We start from the raw sequence: 6,000 nt of genomic DNA, 5'->3' as shown, positions 1-6,000 counted from the left end.
AAATTAAAGAAGTGGGAGGAGATGAAGAGACTATCCTAGACAAAAATTATGAGTTCAGAATTGAAAAGGTTTGACCAATGGGATGCAATCCACAAGACAAGAATGTCAGATAGAAACCCATTTCCTTTGGACTTTTGAGCAAGCAACTAGCATAAGCAATATCCAAGCAAACCATATGAATACCAAGGAATCAAATAAAGATAGCCATAATATCCAAGAAAGCACTCCAATAGCTATCAGTCTTCAATGTCTTTCAATATACCAGATGAAAATATTCCTTGACAAAAATCTCAGAGATAATCATCAGACATCAACAATAATAACAGTATAACAAACAAGTACATAGACAAAGTGACACATGAACCAAGGGAACTCAAGGTTTGCATCAGATGAAAAGTACAACCAAGGATAACTCAGTCTCAGATTGTGGCATTGGCCAAGTCCTCAAAGCATAGGAAGGTTGCTTATCTTAAGTCCAAAAGTTCAAATCAAGTCCAATAGTCCACCAAGATTTTTTTTAAAGTTTTTTGTGGTTATTAAGTATTTTAAGGTCCTAAGACCACAAACATAACAAAATCACAAGCACACAATGTATACAATTACAAGGTATGACTCAAGTGAGCAAAGTAAAAATGACTGAAACATAAACAAATTGCATGAAATGTAAATGGCAATGAATGATAAAGGTACTGAAATTTAAATTGTATTAAGTAATGACTTGAAAGTAAAGCAATATTAATAAGAATTTAGTCAAATGTTAGTGAGGAATTTTAATTGTTTAAGTCATTATTTGTAGAACACTCAACCATCCATTCATAAGTATGAATACATGAACCATGACCTCATCCATGAGAAGGACTCCAACTTGGATAAATCAACAAGTATGCCACTAGCTCTCATGAATGGAAAAAAGGTCAAGTATTCACACAATACCATGAAGAATGGGAGACTTACAATCTCACTTATAAGAATTCTATGCCTTTTGGGACAGATTTAGCTCTATGTTAAGTAATCGTAATTGTACTTATGTAGAAGTCACACCTATCTGAGGTCGGGCAATAAAGATATGGGTGTCAATGCATGTTAGAGACTTGGTACAAAGAACCAAACCCCTAAAACATACCAAACACAAAAATAAAGTGAGAATGACCTATCTCAGTCTGGCTCATGTTGATTCATCTGACACAAAGTCATTGATGAATCAACTAGCATTAGACATGAAGAGAACTCATTGGTCAATGATGGATTGGATAAGAATATGGATGAAGATGAAGAGGTAAGGGGGAATAGAAACCCAAATTTATCATAGGAGGAATTTCATCTGATCAGTATTATCCATTCATTTTGAGGGATGAAATGTACATTTCATCAACACCCTAAATCCAATAGTATTGATCAAATGGAAGTTCAAATCAACCATGATCAAGGCAAAACAGAAAGTCAAACATCACAAAGTCAATCTAATGGCTCAACAATATTTTTAAACAATTACACAATTAAAAATCAAATTAAAAATGGAATAAAATGCATTTTAAAAGGTATAAAACCTCAAATCCCTTTAAATCACCAAATAAATGGCCATGGGATTTATCATAGGTCAAGCAAGGTCAAAGGACCTTAGAAAAAAAATTCATGATTTTTGGAAAGTCAAAAGTATTTTAAAATATTTAAAAACAAGTCCAAAATCAATTAATTCACAAAAAATATCAAAATTAAACCAAAAAATGATTTTAATTCAAAATATAGAAGTGGAAAATATTTAAAGATTTTTGGTGAAAGTCCCATTTTTTTGGATTAAAAATGAATTTAATATGAATTAATAAAAATAAATAGATTAAACATAAAATTAGAAAATACAATAAAATGAGAAAAAACAAGGGCCATCAGAACTCCCTCATTAATTGAGGTGGTAGATCTGATGGCCACGCGCGTGGAGCCTACCAAGGACCTTAGTCAGCATGTTGGAACATGAGTAATCAGAAGCAACAGATGAGATTAAAACATGGAGAGATGATATGATGGATATGACCTTGCCACCACACCACCAGAGCTAGGGCTCCGGTCATCTTCTTCGGTGGACCTCACCAAAATGGTCCACCACCAACTTCCATAAAAATGAAAAGTGAGTACACTATTTTAAAGAAAAATCCCCAAGAATCTAAATCTGACCTCAAAATTATCCATTTCCAAGTATATTGATAGATACATGGAATTGAAAATTGAGGAGTATGAACTAAGTTGCTTCGATTTGACCTCAAAGCAACTCAATCTTGTTGCCTACATTGGTAGGACTTCAGTCAACCAAAAACCAAGTGAAATGATGGAGAATCAAAGAAGAAAAGTTTCACAAAATTCACCTTATGTTTGTAGTGAGGAAGCTTGATCTTGATCTCAATTTGCTTGGGCTTCCTTCTACCAACTTGCAGGAAGTGATATTGATTATTAAAAGGCTTGGATTCTTGGAGTTTTAATTCCAAAACAGAATGAGAATTGAAACTCGATTTCAAGAAGAAATCCTCAAGATTATCCTTTAATGGAGGTTAGGGAAGAAGCACGTCAAATCTTGGGCAAGAGGGATCCATTTTTAAGCTCAAGGGACATGTATATATAGCAATCCAATTTCTTTCCAAACCTTTTAATTTTCTTCCAAAAATAGCAATGTGAGGTTGCATGCTTGCATGGGCGTGTGCTAGGCCCAAAGAATGATTGGAATTGGTCCAAAATTATGTGCAAACCAACCTGAAACAATAGCATGAAGTCATGCATTAGTGAAATGGAAATTGATCACGGAACTTGCCAAATGAAGCCATGCATTACACCCATGCGCAAGTCACTCAAAAATGCTCAAAATGCCATGATTTTAGACTCTTTGGAAAGCTAACATAAAGGGAAGCAACTTTTCTGTTGAAACATTTCCCATTTGGAGCTTGGATCATGATTAATTTTGAGGTGTAAGTTGGAGAAATCAAATATAGTTGATAATTTCTAAGTATAAAGTCAAATGATCACTTTTTCCACCTTGAATAACTTTTGCTATGAGCTTCAAATGAAAATGGTTCCTTCTTCAAAGTTGTATATATTTCATTCCTCTTCAATTTGGTCACAAATTTTACACAATTTGAATCTTGCATGAGGGAGTTATGGATTTTATAAGTTGAGAAAATTGCTTGTTCAATGATGATGGCCCAAAATGACCTATAATGTTTCCTCTTGGTACATTTTCCTCTTGGATAATAGATCTTGAAATTGATCATGAAACTTGGATGGCCTTCATATCATAAAAAATGAGCAAGTTATGATTCTTGGAAGTTGACCTTCTGTCTAGGGCACAAACAAAATGACCTATAATCTTTCACCATACAAAATGACTTTCCAAGCAAAATTAGATCTTGATGCTAACATGAAAGTTGTTTGTAATGTCATATAGAGTAACGTTTGTCTTGTAATAATTTTCATATGACAAAAAGTGTAGGAGATAGGGTCTAGGGAACCCTATATTTGACTAGTTGACTTTTCTGGTTAACCACCTTGAACAAACTTGCAAACTTGAAGTTATTTTGATCTTTGGGGATCATGGAGGATTATATATGCTTGATATGATGTATAATGAGGTATCCCTTGAGATATTTTACCAATTGTTAAAGGAACTTGTTGAGGAAGTCACACAAAATACCTAGATGAATTAGGCTTCCAAGGCAAACAAGCTTCAAACTCTTGATGAATTCTTGATCAAAATAACAAATAAAGAACATGGGGATCAATATATGATACTTAGAACCATTTTGAACCTTTACTTGATTGATCTCTTTCCTTGAGGGTCTCAAACCCTAGATATGAGCTTCGTGGAGGCACATATGGACACAGACACACCTACAAAAGAAACAAAGATATACATAGACTTATTTTTGGAAGTAAACAAAAGAAAATAAAGTATGATACAATCAAAAGTTCTTGGTGATCTCTCCCCATGCAAACCCAATGAATGAGGGGTGAGGAGGATGTCAAGGTGTGATTCCAAAGCCAATGCAATTGATGGGATAACATGAGGGGTCTTAGGGTCAAAATTATGGTCTTACACAGAGGTCGATACAGACGAGTATTGAAAATAAAGGAGAATTAACATGGACGAGCGCCAGGGATAAATACAAAGGAGTATTAAAAAAAATGGCACAGACGATTGAATAAATACAAACGAGTATTGGAAAAAGGGTTTAACACAACTGAGCATTGGCGACCAATACAGACGAGTATTGGGAAAAAGGTGTAACACATATGAGTGAATCAATAAAAACGAATATTAGGACTCAATACAAATAAGTATTGGCACAAGAGTTAATTTGGACAAACATAAGAACTCAACACAGGTGAGTATTGGAAAAAGGATCAACACGGACGAGCTCTAGAGATCAATATAAACGAGTATTAAAAAAAGGGTAACACAAACGAGTGTAGGCGACCAATATAGACGAGTATCAGGAAAAGGTATAACACAGATGAGTGAATTATGACAAACGAGTATAAAAAAAGGGTTAACAACACGAACGAGTTTGGGGATCAATACAAACGAGTATTGAGAAAATGGGTAACACAAACGAGTGTCGGCGACCAATACATACGATTATCATGAAAAGGTACAACACAAATGAGTGAATCAATACAGACGAGTATAAAAAAAAGGGGTTTAACAACATGGACAAGTGTTGGGATCAATACAGACAAGTATTGAAAAAATGGGCATCAACACGGACGAGTTTCAGGATCAATACAAACTAGTATTGAAAAAAAAGTATCAATGTGGACGAGTGTTGGGATCAATACAAACGAGTATTGAAAAAAGGAAGATTAACATGGACGATTGTCGAGATCAATACAAATGAGTACTAAGAAAAGGGTATCAACACGGATGAGTATTGGGATCAATATAGACGAGTATTGAAAAAGGGAGATTAACACGGACGAGTGTTAGGATCAGTACAAATGAGTATTGAAAAGGGGGGTCAACACGAACGAGTGTTGGGATCAATACAAACGAGTATTGAAAAATGGGGATTAACATGGACTAGTGTTGGGATCAATACAAATGAGTATTGGAAAAAGGAGATCAACACAAACGAGTGTTGGGATCAATACAAACAAGTATTGAAAAAAGGGGATTAATACGGACGAGTGTTGGGATCAATACAAACTAGTATTGAAAAAGGAAGGATCAACATGGATGAGTGTTGGAGACCAATACAGATGAGTATTAGGGGAACATGATATCAATACAGATGAGTACTGAAAAAAGAAGACAAACATTGACTAACAAAGGGATATCAATATAGATGAGTATTGAACAAAGTGATAGATACTGGCGAGTGCCTAACTGGTTTCTTAGATTTAAGGGATGCCAAGCGAGTTGGGCTTTAGAAAAGGGTGCCAAAGGAACTTAACTTTTGAGAAGTTTGTCGGACAGAAACTGGGCTTTAAAATGGATTTCTAGACAGGAACTGGGTTTAAAAATGGGAGGTCGGGCGAGAATTGGTTACCAGGAAAAAACTAGGGCTATGAGAGAGGTTTTTCAGACTGGAACTAGGCTTGAAGAAAAAAGTTTGCCAACAGAATTGGGCTTCAGAATGGTGCCAACAGAATTGGGCTTCAGAATATGCCAAGAGATTTTCAGGTTTGCTTCTTTATTGTTAGAGAGCTTCATGCTATGATGGAATGATATGAATTATGCCTGACAGGTTTATGCAATGGTACGAGGGTCTATGGATGCCCCAAGTTTGGGTGTGGTATAGTATGAACACTGAGAGAGATTCGCTTGGTGACAAGGCTTCCTGTTGAAAGGTTAAGGGATATGTCTTACATGACCTCTAGACATCCTTATATTGATGGAGAGTGAACTTGAGCTAGATCTTCTGATGCCCCGGGCTTGATCTGAGAAGCTTTTGAAAGCATGGAGAGGAACTTCCTCTCTTCGGACAGTCTTTCCATAGTATGTTAGGTATTGAAGCTAGC

This window comes from Lathyrus oleraceus, chromosome 7 (genome assembly GCF_024323335.1).
Source record: "Lathyrus oleraceus cultivar Zhongwan6 chromosome 7, CAAS_Psat_ZW6_1.0, whole genome shotgun sequence".
Taxonomy (NCBI): domain Eukaryota; kingdom Viridiplantae; phylum Streptophyta; class Magnoliopsida; order Fabales; family Fabaceae; genus Lathyrus; species Lathyrus oleraceus.
Note: the sequence above shows the minus strand (reverse complement) of the source record.